General features: G+C 44.6%; 1 long non-coding RNA gene across 1 annotated transcript; it reads right to left on the bottom strand.

The window, feature by feature from the left end:
* Nucleotides 1-1,084: 1,084 nt before the first annotated feature.
* On the bottom strand, nucleotides 1,085-10,745 carry LOC129383487 (uncharacterized). Its single transcript, XR_008611386.2, has 3 exons — nucleotides 10,674-10,745; nucleotides 4,037-4,090; nucleotides 1,085-1,340 (listed from the first exon to the last, which is right to left on the bottom strand). It is a non-coding gene; the product is annotated as an uncharacterized lncRNA (long non-coding RNA).
* Between the last annotated feature and the right edge of the window lie 577 nt (nucleotides 10,746-11,322).

The raw sequence follows: 11,322 nt of genomic DNA, 5'->3' as shown, positions 1-11,322 counted from the left end.
ACAACAACAAAAAGAAAACTTCTGACTAGGGCTCAGCTTCAAGCCTACATCTTCCAGTGAACCTCTCTCTTGTTTTGGACATGAATCCGCGGTTCGTAATCTGTTATTGCAGAGCTGCAATGAGCAACTTTCATACGGCAACCACCTGTACAGTGGTAAGGGAAAGTCAGCAAGAAGTTTCTGCAGGTATGGGGTCACATCGATAAAAGTGATGAGGCAGAAAGTTATCTCGTCCAGATATAGATATCACACATCATTGCAGGAGGCCTGCTGTTTCTCTGCGTTTTACCGCTCTTTTCGCAACATATTAGGCTGGTGTTGGTCTAGTGTATTACCAGCACATTGGCATTGTGTTTCACATACTATGCAGGCGGCCTTTCCCCAGCAGATATACAAAGGGGGTGTCATTTTCTGTGATGTAGATGCAGTACGGAGAAACTGAAAAAAAGGAAATGAAAAGAAAATGGCAGGCAAAATAACAAGGTAACCTCAGATGTTAAGTATGTGAAGACAAGCTTTCAAGTGAGAATTTTGTCGAGAGAAACAAGTTTGCAACGGCCGTTTATAAGAAAGCGCAAGCACACCACTTCCTGATAAGAAATACGGTGTTCTTTTCTTCTTAATCTATGTTGTTCGCGTGAAAAAAATTATTCCCGTTGGGTTCCTGCGCACTTCCGCCCATGTAATGATTTACACTTAAGAGTTGATGTCTGATGTCTGAAAGGCATGGGCAGGACGTGTAATGAGGAGGGAAGATAACCGATGGTCATTAAGGGTTACGGACTGGATTCCAAGGGAAGGGAAGCGTAGCAGGCGGCGGCAGTAAGTTAGATAGGCGGATGAGATTAAGAAGTTTGCAGGGACAACATGGCAACAATTAGTACATGACCGGGGTAGTTGGAGAAGTATGGGAGAGGTCTTTGCCCTGCAGTGGGCGTAACCAGGCTGATGATGATGATGATGATGTCTGATTACGGCCAGCGCCCACTCCAAGTGAGGCTCAGCCATGCCAAACGAAGTATGCGTGAAATGTGTTGCAGGATTCCGGTCGTTGAGACAGTTTCCTGCCACAGAGATGTACGAGTCGACTTGTGGCGTATTGTTATTTAATGAATCAGCCTCGCATGCGAGTTTTTCCAGACAGCGTACAATAGCACATGTTTGCACCGAAAAAAGGAAGCACTTGTTCCGCAGGAATAATGACGAGCCAATGGTAGTTTTTCACTGCTCTGATTTGGCTTCAGGTTCAGTATCGCGTCCGATCACTTTCGACGCTATATCGGTGAAGATCCCCAAGAGATCAGCCGCGTTGACCTGCGGCGGCGCTTGAAGGAGGACCACTGAGATGAAGAAAAGAAAAAAAAAACATAGGAAGCACAACGCGCAATTCTGAAAGTTTGAACTTCGCAGATACGGAATTTTTTTGTAGCTATCAGGTGCCCCAAACACACAAGTTTGCTCAGGCCGTATTCCAACTAAAGAGAACTTACACATCCCTCGGAGAGGTGCTAAGACTGATAGCTACAAGCATGTGCGCAGTGTCCGCCCAACTGTACGCACGTCTCGTATCCACAGGAACGCTTGCTTCTTTTCATATTGGTTCTAATAAAGATCAATTGCAAGTGAGCACCTATGCTTTGTCGTTCTTCGTTCCTCTCGTTGCGGTGCGTGTTTGAACAGCACGATTGTGTAGCAACTTGTTAACAGCACACATTACTAAGATACTTCTTCCCATACGCGAGCTGTATAATATGTCTGAAGCCTTGAAGCACACATAAGAGTTGTGGCTATGGCTAGTTGGCAGGTTTTCTTTCTTTAACAAGTCCCGGCTGGCCTTGCACGGACCTGACAAATTAACATAAAAAAAACGGTCCGACATTGGGATAGGTTGTTTCTCCTTGAAAGAGCGGAAACAGCGGAATAAACGAGAATGGATATAAGGAGGACACCACGCCAGAGCCAACTACTGTCCTCTTTCATTGCGTCACTAAATGTATAAGTCCTATTACAACATGAAGTTTGCAATTTTACGTCAAGTTTTCAGAAACACTGCGAAAGTAAACAACCGTATTGAAAGAAAAAAAAATGAGGAAATGAGAAGTAAATAACAGAAGGTAATAGCAACAAAAATGCTTACCTTCTGGAAGAGAAATGAATTTTTCTATTATCAGTCTTCAAACAAGCACGATGTAGGTGTATTGTATACGGACAGGATGGCGTAGTTGGTTATCGATAGCATTTGTAGTCGAAATTTCTACTATTTTACTTACAAATGCACGTTTTCGGCGCTTTGAGTTTTCTCTTTTTTTCAAACTTAGCTTATCGGACGAGGAACTTGGTTACGCTTTTTATGGTAGACGCTTACTAAGCCTCTTCTTTCAACATTCTTGGCGTAGTGTTGGGTGTCCTTGGCATAGTGTTGGGTGTCCTGGGCTACAGCGGGGTACTTTACGTATCATGGCCAGACCGAGAAAATTATAGGCAAGCCGGATCTAGGTACCATCTTTGTTATCTTTGGCCGGCGCGAATACCTCTTGAAGCTATTCCCAGTAATTTCCTGCCACTTTTCTAATTCCCTTTTTCTAATTTCCTGTACGTTCAGTACACTCATCTTATACTTCTCGCAGAACTTGAAGGAAAAAGCACTTGGTGGCAAAAACTTGAACAAATGCACGCAGGAACTCCTCTGGGAGTTATCAAAGTATGCGTAAGCATTGTGTCAGTTGCTGATCTCCACCCGGTGTCATTATGGATGGTATGAAACTTGATCCGGCCAGTACAAACGACAGTGCTGTTACGACACGAACTGATGCGGACAGTGGCGCGAGGAGCATTGACGCAAGCAACCTACTGCAAGAGGCGGCGCCAGCTGAGCTGATGACATTCCGATCACTGTAAACCGTTATCGCTCTTTAGCGCCTTACCCATCCCCGTGGAACCATTATGAACCGTGACCAAATGTACTCAGGCGGCGGCTTGGTATGGCACCGCCGCGCCGACCGTACCTTGAAAGCGATCTGTGATGCCGACAGAGAGTACCGAGTGCTCATAGCTTCGCGCGTTGTTTTCTCACCGCTTACTTAGCGTTGAGGAGAGACGTTCTCTTGAATGTCATCTTCGAAAGTGGCAGAGTGTGGTATGTGCTGGGAGCTACGTGAGCGCTGTGTTCTCGCCGCATTGTTGGCGTGGAAGCGAGAGGCAGCACGAAAGCTAATTAGCGCGCTGCTGTGGGCGCTATCTTGAATGTAACCATCTTACGTGACGGACGGACGGAGGGACGGACAGTTTTCTCGTTGGGTAAGCTTAGAAATGCTCACGCACATAATATTGCTGCTGCACAAAAGGCATGCAGAGATAATGGGAGGACAATGTCGGCACCGTAGATATAACAGTAGCAGTGCGATGACGACGCACCGACATTTATTCGCAGAGGCATCATCCACACTATGACAGCCCCCGCTCGCCTTTATATAACCACGTTCTTCGTGAAAAGAAACTGACTCACCTGCTTTGAACGTGCGCAGTCTACGCTACGCGTATGTCACTTAGGTTTCGGCTAGCAGCAATTTTATTCATATGCTGATTTCGAGAATGGGACTAAGCGGAAATAAAGTTGAATTTCGGACCAGCAACAAAAACTAACACATATTTAAACAGTGTAGTCCCAACCTAAAGATATTAAAGGAGCTATACATTACCGTCAGTTGTCATTGAATATTTATTGTAAAATTCAAGGTTTAGTAATACCTTCATAGGCACAGCTCCATAGTGTGCGAAGAAAAAAAAATAGTGTTTCTTTTGGTCGCCGAAATCTATGGACCTGAGCCTGTAATCAGCATCTGATAATAAATAGTCAAAAGCGAACACACCTGGCGGTTGTGCAGCTTTCTGTAAGTTTATAAAAGCAATATTTTATATGGCTGTTTATTCCATAAGTTGCCGTGATGCTGTAGCCAATACATACCATGTACAGAGCCGAGTATTTGATCTTGTAAATGTTCTAAAATTGTTTGCAACCTTTTGCACCATATCTTACCCAAAAGAAGAACAAGAACGGGAAATCCTTTGATGAAAGTCATGTTTCTATCACCTGCAAGAAAGTAGCGTTACAAATGATGAGAAAAAAAGACATTTTGCAAAGTTTAGTGAAAGGGAAACGACGCTTAAGGAGCTACCGTATTTACTCCAACGTAGACCCATACACTTCCATGAAATATAAAGCACGAATATCTGGGGCCGCCTTAGATTCGACAATGTGGTAGGCCGCAACCACTAGACGCTGCCGACTCTAGAAAGATAGATGCCATAAGGTTGAAAATGATGTTGCTAATTTTATGCGGACACAAACAAGCGGAAATGCCCGTAACTCCGAAAATCATACACGAGAAAGCGAAGAAAGTCGCAAGATTCGAGGCGTCGCTTGGAACAAGTTAAGACGGCTGTTTGCTTCCACATGCATTCCACATGTCTCCTCCCTGTGACTTGTATATTGCACTTAGTCAGGTAGTGAACTCAGTCGTGCCGGCATATGATGAAATTCCGGTCAATCGGATACGAGCAAATGCGAGCATTCCGAAAGTCGATCTCGACGATGTTTCACCTTCTTTTCGCAGTCTAATCCTTTCTATAATATACCTCACATTTGAGGAAAGGTTTTATGTTATCTTATTTTGTTTTATTTTCTGACGTTGCGAATTCCGAGTGTCCGCCTATAATCGAGGCTGGTCTAAATTCGAGTGAAGGCGGTATTATTATACACGGCTGAAGCATCGTTCCCCTCTGCCTAAAAATTGCTATTTGAAAAGTACCATTTCGGAGTAGAACTAATCAAACATATTTTATAGGCACATTCTGCAAAACTACAGCTCAACAATGTGGGCGGGAGTCCTCTTTGGCAAATATGTATAACGTATTTCCTGGCGCCACATTTGCGGCTGCAGCGTGACATTTATAAAGGATATTTTATTTCTTCAGCAGCGATGGTTCTGTGACAGAAAAGCGCTATAAGTTGCTTGTTGTTGAGCACACTGTACTGAAAGGGACAGGTTAATGAAGGCAATCGAGCAACTTTAAAGGCGGTGACAATTCCTTGCAGTTACCTTCGGGTTCGCGACTCACGTATCCTTGTCAATAAATGGAAAATCCCATGCGTAATTCAGAAAATCAAGATTACGATACTGCTGCTGTTGGAGGACGGTATTCGAAGAATGCGGGCTTCGAAATTGGTGCGAAATTGGCCGTAAAGCGCGAGCGTGCGCGCGATTGGCGTGCGGGTCACGCAAAATTGGCTGGAGGCGACGGGGAGCTGCGGATTGAGCGCCGGGCCCCGTCCCGACGTCACCACTCCTGACCCTGCTTGAACCGTGCTTCACCCCGGCTTTCAGCGCTGTCCTCGGAGACTGTGCTACTTGTCGGATTCGGCCGCGGCCGGGTTTCGCCGAGGCTTCTGTCGGTATGTGACGTTCATCGCCGTTCTCCACATGCGGAGGCAGGGCGGCACCCGGGCTCCTGCCATGGCCGCAGTGAACACGTAGCAGAGCTACGTCCCAGCCGCTGCTACCACACCGCTGCGGCTCGTAATTCCGTACTACGGTTGGAACTGTGAGTGCTGCAGAGCCTGAACACTAAACCTCAAACCTGTCTAAACACGTCAAACCTGTCTAGTATACTGTTTGTACTTATTCTTATTTGTCAAGTCCCATGTCTACTGCCACCAGTTTGAGTTCCTTCCTCTCTGTCTTGGATGATTCCTGAGCACGTCTTGCTGACCTGCGCCTACACATTTGCCCACAGTTTTGGCGAGCCTGCCAGGATCGGCTTTACCATCTTGCCGGCAGCTGCCTAGACGTACCGGACGAGCACAAGGATATTGAGAGGCTGCACGCGATCGCCAAGGACATGGGCCTGGCTATCGCGCTGCGCTCTTGAGCTCGAAGTTGCGGGTTCGTTTACGGCCGCTGCAGCCACATTCGAGGGGGCAGAATGCAAAAACACATGTGTGCTCGTATTTACGAGCCCGTTAATCAACCCCAGGGGGTCAAAATTATTGTGGGAGTCCGCCACTTGGGCGTGCTTCAGAATCACATACTGATTGTGGCACGTAATACTGCGTGGTCTAATTTTTCACTTTATTAATTTGTTCGTGGTAATGTTGCAGTATAACTCATGCCGCAGTTGTTTCTATTGAACTTGAAGTGACCATCCGTCTTTTGTTGTGTGGTCATTAAATTGTGATTAAGTAAATATCGGGAACGGTGACGTGCCATGTCTTATACGTGTGTCACGCTATGCATAGGACAAGGATCGAATTTCATGATCGCGATTCGCTCATTAGTGCAAATCGCGCAGCCGAGAAATGTGTTCGCCATCAGAAATGAATGTTTGACACCGGTAATGGAAGCGCAGATCAACGAGCAAGACAAGTCGGCTGATATGTCGTGAATCAAATGCAACCATAATGTCTTCCCTCTTCCACTACTCTAAAAAATACTTGCTCTTAGTGAATGCGATAGACGCCACCAGTTTCTGACCTTGCACCGAACGTTTATAAAAAAATATTTTGGCTAAATTTTGGGTGCGTTTTTGGCAATTGAAAGAGCAAGGTGCTAGTTAAGTGTTGCATATGAAAAAAAAATACAAAATTTAGGTCATAGGATAGGTCATACGACCAGCTCTACGCTAATTACGAATCTACAGTAACTTAAGGGCTGTTCGTTGCATTTTTGCCAATCGTTTGCCAAGTGCATCCAAGTGCTCCATCTTATACAATACATAACTGTTGATTGCAACGAATTGAAGTTGTGGATAACGTACGTACGAGTTATTAATATGTATTTGTGCTGACAGAAATGCGGTTCTAAAATATGTTCTTTAATATATTCAAAATTGTGACCTATACTCGCGGACAACCTTCTGTGGCAATAAAGGGAAGCTACGGAGGCAAAGTGCGCACAAGTGAGAGCGCTTCTGTAAAAGGGCCCGTATTTTCATCCCCGTTAGTTTACGCTGGGGAAAGGAGAACCTTCGTACCTTGTTAGCAAGAGCTCAGTAAGACTCAACACATCACTGAGTGTAAAAGTTTGCTTATTTTGCGGCTTGTCCCTTCCGCGTCTTTGGAAAACGCCAAACCGTCACACCTGGAATCTGCGTCGATTCACCGTCTGTTCCGAGCAACCAAAAAGCACTATCAAACGCTGGTGGCCTACTTGGTGTGGTAACACGTCTACGGAACCTCCGCCCCCGTAACTTTCTCTTCATAGCCACAGAAAGTTGTCCGTGGGTATAGTAGGTTATAATTCTCTTTGACTGCTTTGAGAGTATGCTTGGCTGAGTTCACACGATGTTCATTTTATTTAGCATTCAAGTGGCATTAGCTTTCTTCTCCTAGCAATATATTGTTTATGGCAAAACAAACATTTCATCATATATGACACAGCAGGTAAAGCTATGTTTGATCCCTCCCCGGCGGCGATAGGCCAGTAGTTATGACGTCACGCTGCTGAGCCCGACGTCGCCATTTCAATTCTAGCCGCGGCTGTCGCACTCCAATGAAGGTGGAATACAAAGATGCTCAGGTATCGCATATTTGGGTACACGTTGGAGAACCGCAGGGTGTTTAAATTATTCCAGAACCTCTCATTACTGCGCGACAATCAGTATATAAACCACGGAATGTTCCTTTGTTCCTTAGCATATAAAACCACGGAATGTTCCTTTTTGTGCACATCATATTTTTTCTGTACTTTTATATTTGTCATTTTCCAGGCGAATGTAATAAAATAAACCCACCTTCATAGCTGGTCCAGAAGTTCAATACAATCCAATCAAACAGGTATAAAGAAACAAAGCACAGGGGTTCACTGTGATATTCTTTTAAATCTATACCTGTCTTGAACAATTTAATATTCAGAAAGTGTATATGCTTGACTAATCGTATGGTGTATTTTTTCCAGAGCCCACGTGCACCAAGTTCCCATCATCCCGTGCATCCGCATAACAAGTAGCCTCTTTTCGATGCTGGCCAGCGAAATGAAGGAGAAATAAATTTACTAAGACTTCGATCAAAATGTATTGAGCTGTTTTTTCTTTGTTATGAAGTTGGCTGTTTATTTTCCATACCAATACTAGGAAAATGGGACTTGGAATAAAAGACTATAAAAAATTGCTGGAAAGTGTCCAATGCACACCTGTGCCTCGATGGAACTCATAAAATTTCATTGATTGAACAATGCAGTTCACTTTAGAATGTTAAATTTTGATATTGCATTCGACTTAACATTTCAGCAAAATGCAATGTTTATTCCATGGGAATGTCACATGAGATCAACGCATTAACTGGTAGATTATGTTAGAAAGATTCCAGGGTGGCTACTTTTCAATAATGATCAGTTAGTCTACAATGATAGGTCCATAATTTTTCGACTAATGTTTTATTGATGCAGCAACAAGACCTCAACGAAATTTCTACTAAAACCCAACAACTATTTTCCTAGGCGCCTTTGTGACGAACAGGCATGATCCTCTGCTTGGCTGCCTTGTAGAAAAGAAGTTCGAGCCGCTGATAATGCCTTTGCTCAAAAATAGGTAAGGGGTGGGCTTTCTGCCTCTGTTCAGAGAGGCAATCGTCACACTCGCCCTTCCCCTATGTGTCTCCATACCACATACAAGGATGTGTGCAACACTTCGCCTACGCTCCGGGATGGGGGTAGTGCCGGATGAGTGATGTTGAGCCCTGAGAACTCGTCGTGCGAGATGGTTTGCGTGAATTTGTCAGGGAATGTACGCCGAAGCGTTCCATTCGTTACGTCAGCGAAAGGTCACGTCTGGCCACCGTCGGTACGCGCTGTGAGAGTGCTGGCCACCATGTCGGTAGGTCTTCTAATTTCATCGCGAAGACCGACAATGCCCGCGTGGATTGGTTTGGCGTTCGGAATTGATGCGGGAGTAACGTTGGTGCGATGACAGGTGAAAATCACAAGGCGTGCAGCTCAGATGTTGAGGAGGAAAATAAAGCCTGTGCAATTGCCACCACGAACAACTTGTCGTCGAAGCAGGGCAATGCTGACTGGCTGAAGTCAGTAAGTAAAGTTGACACTATCTGTAAAGAGGTTGGCAGCCGCATCAGGACGAGCTGTTTGGGGACGATCTCGCTGAACGATGAGTACAATGCGCCAAGTAAAGCAAGGTGGGCGGCTATCTCGTTACTCCGCAGCCGATAATAGTTCTTGTGGCCACTTTCCTTTTTGAGGTTGCTGTTCACTTTAGAATATTTTTCTCTTCAGCAGGCTGAATGGCATGCTGATGACTGGCGCCATTGAAATGTCCCGTAGTTTGATTGCCTGGTCAGTAAGCAGAGCGTCGAGCAAGTGCTTGTGCTAGGCAATCTTAGACATAATGATTCACAAAGCAAACTACTCTTCTACATAAAGGAATCAGGTGTCCGGCTGCTGGTGCAAACAAAGAGGTCACTTCGCTGCGTAGTGGGCTTTCATCATCGGCGGGAGACCAAAAGAATCTGCATGGTCATTTTTTACCATTATACACCACACCAACAATTGCGCCAGTGCAATGGAGTATGGGACCACAAATAGACTGAACTTTCATTGCCACGCACATGCCTATGTTGCCTGTCTTCACAGCGCACACGGCTACCCCAAAGTTGTAGTAGAGCACGCACTTATACGCGGGCAGCATTTTCTGTGTTTCAAAGAAGAAATTTCTTTCTGTGTAGGAGTGGAAAGGACGAAATGGTCATCCACCCGACTGTAACTGAACCTACAATAGAGACCCACGTGGGTTTTTCAGAAAGAAAGCATCGAAGTAGAATAAAAACTCGTCCTGCTGCGGGTGATCGAACCAAGGGGCAACGCAATGCCAGAGTAGTAGCTCTTCTCGGTGAGACAACGATTAGGGTAGCAGATATTGCAGAGCGTGAGCCAAATAATGGATAAGTTAGAGCACAGGGACACTGAATATGGAAAACCAGTTCTGTGAAGCCGGGATGGCGAGTTAATGTTTATTAAGAAGGTAAATTGTCAGTCACGCGACTTCATTACGAGGCTACAGTGGAAACCTTCTGAGCTTCCACTAACTCTCCAACGGTGTAGCAAATATTCTGTAGAGCTCCGTGTCTCACAGTTTGCATTTATGGCGGTGTGTATTGCCACATAAGTACCTCGCTCTTATCATGGCAATGAAAACTCACCTAAACCTAACGGTGAGTGAGAGAGCCGAGAATTATTCGTGACCTATACATTTGCGTGACTCTTTTTGAGACTTCACATTTGGCCGCATTCTGTCACTATTCAAGGAACTGAGGACCTACTAAAAGCAATAGAAGACACCATTTTACTGACAGTAGTTTTTCCGTCGTGGTTACCAGAGAACTGTACTAATTCGTCTGACATAACAAATTGCTTATTTCGTCTCATAGTGGAATCAGATATGTACGGGTACCTTTAGCTAACTGCGTATTGAGGCCATAGTTTTCTACGAAAACTACCCTAGTCTTCGGCAAGTTGACCACACTCCTGATAATGGAAATATACAAAATCTGGAAACCAAATCTCAAGTTCAGATTATGTATACCCACTTAACGGCGTTTGCCTGATTAAGCTAGAGAGTTCTACCAACAAACATGTGTAGTACGACAAATTTCAAATAAACTCTCTTACCTGTACTTTGGCTGCAGACAGGGCAGCAATCGACTGTGAACTGTACAATAATATCGGCACAATGCATCCGCGCTTTTATAGCAGAATTTGAGCAAAACTAAAGATGTCAGTGAGAAAAATATAGCGAAATGAAGCCATAGTTCCAAATGCGGTCTTGTATTTCATTTGCCAGAAGCAACAAAAAGCCTACGTAAAGAAAAGAAGCACTGAGCAACTTAAACGCCACCAAAATTGTTAAAAAAACATTCGGCATGACCACTCACGTGGGCAAGTGCGAGAGAATTAGGGCAGGTGTCACAAAGGCATCTGAGGCAGGGAAACATTCCGAAAACATCGCAGCAATTTGACATCAGGATAAAATGTTTGAAATTCCCATGAAGAGTCATAACAACATGCCATATCACGCGCAGTGAAGCAAAATGTAGAAGGAGAATACTTGCTGTCCCAAATAAAATAAAAAATCAGCCAAGAACTTGAAATAAATAAATTTGGTATCCGTTTTGGTAAGACAGATTTACAATAAAGGCACTGAGCACAGTCAAAATGTTACTATGTGTAATCTTTAAGTAGATGCTGCAGCAGGGCGTAGTATATTATGAACAGTTCTCGCAATAATCACAAGTTGCGAACGTCTGTAGAAAAAAAAACG

The sequence above is a fragment of the Dermacentor andersoni genome, chromosome 8, assembly GCF_023375885.2.
Source record: "Dermacentor andersoni chromosome 8, qqDerAnde1_hic_scaffold, whole genome shotgun sequence".
Classification (NCBI taxonomy): domain Eukaryota; kingdom Metazoa; phylum Arthropoda; class Arachnida; order Ixodida; family Ixodidae; genus Dermacentor; species Dermacentor andersoni.
Note: the sequence above shows the minus strand (reverse complement) of the source record. Positions and strands in the feature narration are given on the sequence as shown.